A 12,373-nucleotide genomic window follows, 5' to 3' on the forward strand; every position below is an offset into this window, starting at 1 on the left:
CATATTTCCATTTAGGTGCTTACCATTTCAATGCATAACTTATAAGTTTAACATGGCATAATCTTACCATAACTTGGCCAAAACCTAAGCATTTACACCAAACATGTTAGCATACAATATATAAATCATAGGCACATTAATATAAATTGCCATTTAACCACAACATGTATCTCACGAGTTTATAACTCTTCTCAACCTATATAATTTCCATGTATCATCATATCAAGGGTGTTCACATATGTACATTTTATATTTCATATCGTTCTCTTACTATTTCAAATCCGTATAATGCCCGTTGAACCATTTAGAATACCGTTGGATAGCCGGGATAGCTCACACATAATGAGCTAACTCATATAACTGTAATCCATCAATTCTTGTACATGTATGATCAGACGAGCTGTGAATAAGTATGCTCACACGAGCTGTGGGTCAGAACGCAGCTATACAATGCTGCTCCCTCGAGCTGTGGAATATCTGCAACACATGCCGGACCTTAGCCATCAGTAGGACGTTCAAGACCAGTACCCAAATCATGTAAACCTAAATGACATGTCATTTATATCCTACGAATTCCAAAGGTCCAAACGGGGCTCAATAATCGTCGTACGTCGTTAGATTTACGTCGTTTCATAACACGGTAAATTCCATAGTACTATATATTGATTTAATTACAATATAATCACATATTAACATTCAATTTAATCAAAATTATATAGAATACAATTCATACAAACTTACCTGGCAAAATTGCAGAAATACCAAAGTTCAAGGGTATTTTGGTAGATTTTTATTTTCCTCGATTTTCCAAACGATCTTGATCTAAATTAATAATTTAATTCAATTTATCAATTTAGATAGTAAAAAACTTTATTTATGCAATTTATTCATTTTTTACATTTTTACAAAATTGCACCTAAAGTTTTACTTTTATACAATTTAGTCCCTGAGCCCAAAACATGCAAATTAACCATTGTTACCCAAAATTGAGCCTAGCCAAATACTCATGGTATCCAAAACAGCCCCTTCGTGGAACAATTTCACATTTAATCCTTGCATTTTTACTATTTTAAAAATTTAGTCCCTAATCAAAAAATTCATCAAAAATCAATTAATAAAATACTTTTAAATAAAAAATAATATTTCAAATTCATCATTTAACATCTAGAATCACAAGTTTCATCAATGGCAACAGTCAAAATCTTTAACAGTTTCAAAATTGAAAGTAAGGGCTAGCTGGACCTAGTTGCAACGATCTCAAAAACATAAAAATTACAAGAAACGGGGCTAAAATCACATACCAAATTTTCTTGTAAAGTTGCCAAAACCTCCAAGCAAAAGAAATGGCTTCTTCCCCCATTTTCAAATTGGTGATGAAGCTTTAAAAAAGTTAATAAAACTTTTGTTTTATTTATTTTAATATAATTATCAAATTACCATATTAACCTTAGTTAATAATTAAATAAAACATCAAATTCATGTCCATTATTGTCCACTAACACATTGAATGGTCTAATTACCATTTAAGTCCCTTTTCCTTTATTCAATTAACCATTTAATCACTCAAATCATATAGTGATTAAATTTTACATTTTTTACAATTTAGTCCTTTTTAATTAATTAACCATCGAAACGTTAAAATTTTTGATGAAAATTTAATACCACATTAATGCCACTCCTTAAATATTTATAAAAATATTCATGGCTCGGCTTATAGAAACGAGGTCCCGTTACCTCATTTTCTACAACCATTTAACCTTAGGGTCAAACCACTTGAACTTAAGAAATCGCTTATATAACAAAAATCACTATATCAAAAACCATTTTAAAACCATGTTTGACTCATAAATATTAAATAATAATATTTACGAACTTACTCGTTGGATTTGGTAGCCTCAAAACCACTATTTTCGACACCACTGAAAAATGAGTTGTTACAGTTGTCCCCCTCCTTCTGTCCTTTCTTTTTCTGTTTTCTGCTTCTCTTTTGGGGTTTTGCATAAAATCCTGCTAGCAAGTTTTCTTTCTTTCTTTCTTTCTATTTTCCCCTTTTGTTGTCCCTACCTTTGTTGTGCCACTGTCCATATCTTAATCGTTCTTGGTTGTGCGTGGTAGAAAATTTTGATCCGAGATAGATCTAGTTAGGTCCAAGAGTGGGCGTTGGAAGGCATTTAATTTTGTATTGAATATACAAAAATCAGGTGTGGGTTTGATCTTTGTGTGTATTGGTATTTAAAAATGATATATTATATGCATGTGGTAAATATTATATGATGATTGTGTGGGTCTTGCCTTTGGGTGGTATATAGTTTATTGAAATGATTTTATGTGTATTTTAATCATTATATGATATATTTTATGTGTATTTAAAAATGATATATTATATGCATGTGGTAAATATTATATGATGATTGTGTGGGTCTTGCCTTTGGGTGGTATATAGTTTATTGAAATGATTTTATGTGTATTTTAATCATTGTACATGTTGAGTTGTGCATGGTCGAATGCTAAACGACCTTTATTGTGATTAAATGATTGTGTGAGTCCTAACCTTTACATGGATGAATGTATACAACATTTATATTTATGTAAAATATGTCGTTAAATTTGACCATAAATAAAATTGCAATGTTTATGGTGATATGATTTAAACCACCCACAGAAAAGGTGGAAATCGGGTACAAGGTACGTAAAGGACCTAAATATTAAAGTGACCAATTTAGTGTGGGACTAAACCTTGAGTGTTCTATGATTATGGAACGTGTAAAATAATAGTATGGTATAAACAAACGATCGATTATATGATGCCGTAGTGATGGCTGGATGTGCTAATATGGATTTGGTGATGACTAAAGGTAACTATCTTTAACAATGACCTATTCAATGGTCAAAAATCGTGTTTATCGTTATTGAATGATTAAATCTAAAACATATATATTGTGAAAGGTGTGGTGTGATACTATTACTGTATTTTTGACTGAATGTTAATATATGATTACTGTTATTACTATATCAAGTGCATGAATAACCATGCCTATCGTTCTTTAGAAATATGATTGTATGATTAAACCATGCTTACTGTTTCTGTCACTAGATGTGTATTGAAAGCTTGCCTACTTAATTGATTAAATCAGATAACATGTTGAAAACATGTCTACTTAATTGATTTTTGCTTCTGTATTGAGTTTGATTTACATCATTGTGTGTCATGTACATATTATTGGGGTTGAGATGATTGTGAAGGAAAGAAGAATTAGCAGTTTAATGATTTGCAATATTGGTGGCTTGACCACAAAATGGTGTATAGGGTTGGATAAGTTGTTTATCCACATATATACATTTCTGGCAGTTAAACAGTATTATCTATTTTTGGCGGTATTTCCGCAATAAATCTGGCAGCTTGTCTGCATCATTCTTTTGTGGCTAATGATCACAATTTTGGTGTGTTGGTTGGATAGGAGGTACTATAACCCTATTTGGTGTGTTGGATGGACAAAGATGTTGCATAGCGGATGGTTGGGTAGGGACCTTTGCATTGCATCATTTGATCATACCTATGCTCATGCACTGGTTGAACAAACTAAAGTAATCAGAATTTTTTGCTACATAATCTGTACTTGAATTTTTGAAAAGTAAATTATAAGTCAAATATGTTTCCAAAAATTAATAAGAAGATTAGTTTAATTGGCTCTTATTTTAAATCAGAAACATTAACGTTTTAGTGCAACAATACATAAAAACATGAGTTTGCAAGAAAATTAAATATTCTACTCTAAGGAATAAATTGTAAGAAATGTAAAACTAAGGGGACTATCTAGAAAACTAATGGGGTTTGGTTGATTTAAATGTAGTTCACCAATTCTCAAACTAGGGACATAAATCGCGTAAATTACCAAGTGGCTCTATTTTATCTTCCGATCTCAATTTTACCGAGTTAGACGAATTATGTTTTGTTTATCTTCCAATCTCGCTGATTAATCCGGAACTAACGAACGGGTGCGTAACAAGATACCTTCCAGTTTCACTTTATCTTGATATTCCCTTGGGGGCGTCACTACTTATATCCTTAATTCTATTTAAATTAGTCCAATATGTTATGATTTAGTCCTTTGCCCAAGAGATGTTAGTTTGCCCACATCTCAGCAACCAACCCACTTAAAGGTTTAGCTACAAATGCTCAAAGTAAGGAAAATAAACATAAACATGGAAAATAAGGCAGCCATGAAAGTAAAGCTTGAGAAAAATATAAAAGTTAAGATTTTTATGCAAGGAAACTTAAATAGCATGAAACCAAAAGCATTTAACAGAGAAATCTAAGGCACGAAACATAAAAGGAACAAAATTTAACATATTTAAAGTAAAATAAATTGAAATACATTAAACTAAAGCTTAAAGAGTCTTGAAAGTAAGGTATAGAGACTGGAAATGTAAATAAACCTGAGCTACAGTGGTAACTAAGTTAACTAACACTAATAACAACAAGAACAAGAAATAAATGCAGAAAAATAAACTCTAATCTAAGGTAGAAGAAGAAAAATATAAAAACTCCTAGAAAAGTGTAAAGAAAAACTAAAGAAAACCTAGAGAAAACTAAACCTAAAACTAAGCTAATGTGTGTGTCTATCCTCCCCAACAAATTTTGGTTGTTTTGAAGTGTATTCTGGTGACTTTTTGATGCAAAAAATGCCCCTACACAGGCTTTATGTGATTGGTGGACCGGGTGGACAAAGACTGCCTATTTTGTCCAAGTTGTCCTGTTGATGAAGGTTGTGTCGCGATACTATGAAGAGGATATCACGATACCTCAGGCAGTATTGAAACTTGGGGTCTTCCTTGGGAGCTGAATATTGCGATACCACTGAAGGAAAACGTTAGTCTTCTACACTATCGGAGGTATCGTGATTCCAACGTTGGATATCACAATACCCTTGTTGTAGGTGTTGTTCTCGCTCGTTTTCGAACTCTGACACGTCCATATAACACTCAAATACATGTTTGGCCTCCAAATGACACTATTGGCCAATTTGGGACAAAAAATAGAAAAAAATTGAGACATTTTCACTTATTACCCAAAAAATATGAAAATAACGAAAAACTATACTAATTACTCTTTTTTGCTCGAGAAAAAACTCCTTAAGTGTGTCGAAAAAACCTATTTTACCACATCGATTTATGGCAGATCAAATCCCCACACTCAAGTCTTTACTTTTCCACAAGTAAACATACAAAATATACAAAAAGACGACCCTTGGACTAAATTAGGCAATTAAGTTATATAGTTGTACAACATCAAATTTATGCAAGAATTACTTCACATGTAACTTAAGAATGATATCTAACTAATTTACTTATTCCTAATGCAAATATTATTAGTTTAAGAAGTTAAAGTGTTAATAGATATAGAGGAAATGTAAATGAACATATGTACAAATGTTATCCATCAAAATAAATTATATGGATCGCTCATAGATATTTAAAAGGAATTGTTCATGTTCGTTCCAACAAATACAAACTATGTACAAATTAATGCGTTGGTGACTTATTTCGGTCCCAAAAGTCTTTTAGGCTTGTAACGTTTTGAGACTGAGGTTGGTACGGGTTCAAAGAAAGTTCATATCAAAACGGCTCAAGCACCATGAATAGTATAGCACACGACATTGTTCCCAATTCCCCCCAAATGTGATCGTTACATCTCACCACCTTATTTCTCTTTCTCTCACCTTCCTTATTTCTTCAACAATATGGAAGAGGATGGTTGTTATTAGCTCGTTTTTGTGCACTATGATTTTGAGACTATTTTATGCTCTTTTCTTTTTCTTATTTTAAGCATCTTTACAATTTGTTTGTTCTGTTCTCTCACAATGCTTTTCATCCTCACTTGTATTTCTTTCAAGTTTTTCTTTTCCTTTTAAGCATGATTTCTAGTAAGAATCAATTACGAGCTAATTCAATCCCTCTTCACTAATCTCTCGAGTACACTTTTTTCAGAAACCTCCGTAATGTTTCTACCTAACCCTCAATGTCCATGGCTTGATGTTCATTCGATAGTGCGTTACAAAGTTCAAGGACTATGAAGGGTTGAGTTTCGAACTCCATTTCGGCTCAGCGTTTCAACACATAACTCTTTAAGAAGGGTAATATAAGGCCCAAATTCAAGAACTAGGGGTAATGTAATGTTTAAGGTTGGTTCTTTAGGCTCAAGGTTATACAAACAATGCCTACGGTCTTTCCTAGATTAGTCACCTGGCAACAATCTATTAATCATGCATCTATTTAAATGAACAATTAGCAATTCAAATTATTTATCTACTAGTATCTGTATACTTTAGTCAACTTACGACACATTTTATACATTTTCATTTCGATTATTGCCTCGTCTATTATACCTATTAACTATGTGAACTAATTAATCTATGATTAAGAGTAAGAAATTATCTAGTATCATTCAAATTTACAAGTTTGGCAATCCTATATACTCATTTGATATGTACAATTACTAACTTATTACTTACTTACGGTCCAAGCACCATGTAATAACAAAGAAAAATAAAAACAAAAATATTTTTGGATTTTTGAAAAATAAAAAATAGAAAATATTTTTGGGATTTTTGAATTTTTCTGAAAAATGCATAAAAACTAAATAAACACATAATAAGCTTAGAAACAAGAAAATATAAACACATATAAAGCTTATGTGCATCCGCCCCCAAACTCAAACTACACATTGTCCCCAATGTGTTCAAAAGAAAGGATAGGAGGTTACCGGACCTCCCTAGAATGTATCATTAGACTACACATAAAGCTCTAAATGTTGTGTAGTCTTTCAGGGTAACTCGCTACACATAAGAAAAATAAAGAAAGAAAACAAACAACCACAACCACAAAAATAACAATTACACAATAAAAAAACAACAAATCCCAAAAGTATTCAATAGTTTACATATCGCATTTAAAAGTAAATAAAATACAAAGACATGCAACTAATTAGAATAACCCTCTGGACCGTCTCTCGATCCTGTGATTCTTTTCCCCTTTCCACTCATTGTGGGCCTTAACGATTGCATCCAAGATCAATCACTAGGCTTTCAAAATATGGGTCCCCCTCTTGGTTTCCTTGCAAACGCAAAGGCACTCTCGAAGTTTCCCTGATAGGAGGTGAAGTCTTCATCCTCCGTGGCCTCATAACCTATTTCTTCATCTTCATCCTTTTATTGCTCGGTCGTGTCTTACTTACCCTCGAATGAGTCACTCGACCATTCAGGTCATTTTATGCCTTGTCTCCCTTGGCTTTTCACAAACATGTCAATGCCTATTTTTATAGATTCCAGGAGTCTTACGTTGTAGTGCACGTCATAACCTAACCTACGCTCCCATTGTGTAGGCTCATCGATATTTTTCATTTTAGCTTACGTAGATTTCTTCAGTGCGGTCGGAGGCATCTCTATTTTTTGTTTTTGCCTTTAATTCCATTCTTGTATTTTCTTTCTATGAAGATCTTAAAATTTCATAAGCATAAAGTCCCCAATGATACTCTGAGTGGGGAGGTGGAATTGCTCGGTTGAATCCATTACCACCCCCGCTCAACGGCACAAGCTCGTGACTAGGTGGGGGAAATAGATACCAACCTTTATACCTAAAACACACTTTCTAATTTCTTGATTATCTATTTCCCCAGGGACACTCGCTTTTTCTACAAAATACAATATAGAAGACTCACTCGAAATACATAAATGGTGTTAGTGTTCAAAAGAGGGCTAATGTAACGATCCAATTTTCAATAGTCTCAGAAATTATGATTTTGAAATGCCATTTTCATAAATTGTGTTCATAGATATTAATATTTAATATTTATGAGACTATTATGGAAATATATTAAAGTTTGGTTTAGTAATTTTGTTTAATTGATAGTAAATTAAGGTACAAGTGTAATGATCCTAAAGTCAGTGGAGTTGAAAATTATGATTTTGGGACCCTGTTTCCATAAATTGAGTCCGTAAATATTATTATTTATGAAGTTAGTTTAAAGATTAATTAAAGCTTGATCCATTAATTTTGTCGTTTGGATAGCTAATTAAGGTACAAAGTCTAAATCGTAAAAAAAACGCAAAAATTTATTGCTATTGAGTTTTTTAAACTAAAAGGCTTAAATAATAATGGTTCAAGGTTTAAAGTGGCAATTAGCCATCTTTTTATAATATTGGACGGTTGGTATGAGATTTTAGGTGAAAAAGATGTTAAATTTTCAATTAATTAATTTATATTATATATTAAAACATAATAAAAGTGTCATCGTCCACTTTCTTTATTTTTCTCTCCACCGTTTGGAAAGGAAAAAAATGAAGGAAAGAACCCTTGGTTGTTTTTGGGAAGAACCACTTGGGAAAGAGAGTTTTGAATAGGAGAGGAGAAGAGGAGAGCAATTGTGAGGGAAAGGAGATCGTGTCATGCTTGAAAAAAATAAAAAAAGATATCAAAATTCTTTTGATTAACACGGTAAAGCTCCTTAAAGCTCTTCAACAAGGGTAGAATTTGATTTTTATTGAGTTATTGTGTTAAAGGGATTTTTAAGGTTTAGCCGAATGGTGAAGTGTGAAGGAGGAAATTTTACTTTCTAGTAACATGCAATGCATGTGGTAGTTCATCTAGGATTTTCTTTTCCTTCCATGCTAAGGGTTGGTTGATGTACATGTAAATATTATTGTTTAGTAATATATTGAGCTTGCATGTGTAGCTAAAGAGGAAGGGACAAAGCAATAGCAAGAAAGGGAAGGAGCTTGCTTGAAGATAGTTACAATTTGGAGAGAATTCAGGTAAGGCCTTAAGGTCTGTATCTTCTACTTAATATCTCATTGATTGTGAGTTAACATGAATGTTCGGTTGAAGATATATCTTGAATTAAGTTCAAAAAAAATTAATTGATTATTTGTACTCTTCTTTTTGCTTTTGAATATTCGAAATATTGAAAGGGAATGCTAGACATTCAGCATGCATATTCTCTTGTTTTAAATTCTTTGACATGCTATTCTAAATGAATGAAAATGTGATTGTGGATTATTAAATTTGACTTCTGATTGGAAGTGTTTAATGTTGTCCAAATGTTGAAAATTCAACATATAAATTCCTTGATTTAAAAGCCATAAACTGCTCTTTTAAATGAAGGGAAGTTTGGTTGACATTTTTTTTACAATTTGGCTCCTATTTATAAAGGTTATATGTTGACCAAATGCTAAAAAATTAGCATTCATACTCCCTTGTTTAAAAATCCTTGAGTTGCTGTTTATTGATTTTAATGCTATGTATTGTTATTGTTTGCATGCTATCATAAATTGAATTAAAGCTGTTGTTTGAGTGCGTCAAATTGAGCATTTCCTTACTGTCTTAAATTGAATCAAGTTGTTGTTTTAGTGTTTCAAATTGAGCATTTTCATGCTGTCATAAATTGAATTAAAGTTGCTATTTTAGTGTATCAAATTGAGCATTTTCATGCTATCTTAAATTAAATTAACCTAATGTTTTAATGGTTCAAATTGAGTATTATTATGCTGTCCTAAATTAAATTAAAGTGTTTCTTCAATGTCTCAAAGTAAGCATTATTATGCTATTGAAAAATTGCTAAGGATGCTACTTGAAAAGGATATTTCATTTCATTCCAAAATTTAAGTATATTTACTGCCTTAATGTCATATATTGATCATGCTATGTTGTTTAAAATGTGTTAATATTCTATTTAAATGTGTTTTAAAGTGCGTAAATTGTGGTGGTTCAAAAGATTATATTAATCTCTCATATTTTTAACATAATCCAACTCAACTAAATCACAAACTTATTACATGGGCTCTTCAAACCATTGGATCCCTGTAAAACTTGACACCATAGACTTGTTATTTCCAGGTATCCTTTATTATTGCTCAAAAGTGTCAGTCATGTTAATGTTGATTATTGGTCTTTAATGCTATCCGAAAGATGTTATTATATTAAATTTTAAATGTTTTCCAAAATGGACTTATTAATGTTGTCGAAAATGATGTTCTACATTATTAAACTTTTAAATTGAGGAAGATACTACGGTATTATGATTGATGTTGTCCATGCAATTATTTGGTATTATTGTGACCTTTATGCTGTAAATGTGAAATTGAGACTTGTTCAAGGATAATTTTTGTGCTTTAAGGAGAAAGATGATTATTCTATGAAAATGGTTTTGCGACTATTTAGGAGGATGGAACGGGATGTACAAAAAGGGGGAAAAGTAAGAATATTCATTATATTGATAAAGTACACTACATTCTCTTTTGGCTTATGTGCCTCCAATGTGATGAAAATTATAAGGAAATCAATAGTAAAATCTTGTTAAATGGTTTTCTTGAAATATTCATTATATTGATAAAGTACACCACATTCTCTTTTGGCTTATGTGCCTCGAATGTGATGAAAATTATAAGGAAATCAAGAGTAAAATCTTGTTAAATGGTTTTCTTGAAATACATCAATAATAATTATTGAGTAAAAGGCTATAGTTGAAATTGATTATCGATATAAGGGCTAAATGAAAAATAATGAAAGTTGTATAATTTAATTGTTATATGGAATGTGATACAAATCTCAATGGCATATAAAAGGGCATCTACCTAAAGGAGTCTTATATTTATATTACGCTTGGTTGATGGATATTTTAAGATTGAATTATTGTACTTAGGAATTGGTTATACTATTGTTACAGGTTTAAGTTATGGAAAAACCACTGAGAACTTTACTCAACATATGGTTTGTTTTCTTCGTTCCCATGTTAGATTTACTACAATATTTTTTTATCGAGCTTCGACATCAGCATTCCACCCACAATCCCAGTCTCAAAAATTTTTAGTTGTTTCATCCTTAATTATGTTGGCATATACCTAGTAGGTTGGATTTCGCGGTATTAAATAATATTACAATCGGACTTTGATATTTATAGTCTAGTACAAATATATATTTATGGTTGATCAGTTGTATGTTATTAGATGCTTATAAATGAAACTCGTAATTACTTAAGTATAATTGAGGAATGCATATTCGTTTGATTTAGTTACATTAATTGTATAATTTAGTGGTGAATTATTTGCAGTCATTTCGGCAGCAACTGTAACACACTGTAGCTTGGGCTTGAAGATTGGGTTAAGTTTAGGGTCCTACAGCTAATACGAATACAAACAAATTGCATCCATAATTTGGCAAATGAAAAAATAATAGCTTGCTTAAAAGATAAAGGGTGGTCATTATACCTTTCTCTTTTCCATTCCCCGTTCCATTGGTTAGAAATGCTAATACAACGCCCATATCAAGATTTTCGAAGTTATTGAGGATAAATCATCACTCTCATAATGAGGGATGCCATAATAGTCACTAATGTCATTAGGGGATATGTCGACTTTCTTGTTCCGAACATACACCTTGTTCCTTCCAGAAAATTTTAAATTGGAATAAAACTCCAAAACAACTAGTATTACAGCAAATTTAGTTGGCACCATCACAAAATACATCCATTGATGAAAATGGACTAAGTCTCAAACCTCTTCGCAATCCGAAGCTGAAGGGTCGAAGCCTCTTTCAAGGATAAAAGTTTGTCCTTGAATACTTGCGAAAAAGGCTTAGGCCTCTTTCGATTTAAATTTATTCGAGAAAACTCCGATGACAGAGTGGTTCGGGTTGGGACTTCATACGTTGTTTAGCTCTAAGGGGCATGATTATAAATTTCTAAGCAAGCTACTATAATATATGTGCTAACTAAATAAGTCACAATCAATCAACACTAACGCTAGAACAAAATAGCAATAATAACAACCAAGGCCACAATATGAAATGTAAAATAAAGAAGAAATGGGAAACTTAAACCATGTTATGGGTTTGTTGATGGAGTTGATGAAATTTCATGTTCCCACACGAAATGAGTGTAAAACCTGCAAAGGAAGAAATAAGCAAGAAAAAGAAAGCAAAAAGAAGAAATATTTCAAAGAAATTTAAACCGATTTGAAAGGGAGATGGAGAGAAAATAGAGAAGGGAAAGATTTTTTAGGGATTTAGGGTGAAGGATTTGGGGGAAAATGAGAAGAATGGGGATTTTGGGGTGTTTAGTGGATTAAAAAGCCTCTAAAACACGCGGGTCACAATATCTGAGATCGGGTATTGCGTGCCGCGATATCCCTTGTTTTTGGACCCCTCACTTTTGAGTCTGTTTGAGGTATCGCGATACCCAACCTTGGGTATCGTGATATCACTATGTAAAACCAAAATTTTTTAGTTTTGAAATTCCAAGGGTATCGCGATACTAGAGGTTTGATATCGCGATATCGAAAATATTTTTTGACCCTTTTCAAAACTATCCAATAAATGGCGA

This window comes from Gossypium raimondii, chromosome 3 (genome assembly GCF_025698545.1).
Source record: "Gossypium raimondii isolate GPD5lz chromosome 3, ASM2569854v1, whole genome shotgun sequence".
Lineage (NCBI taxonomy): Eukaryota > Viridiplantae > Streptophyta > Magnoliopsida > Malvales > Malvaceae > Gossypium > Gossypium raimondii.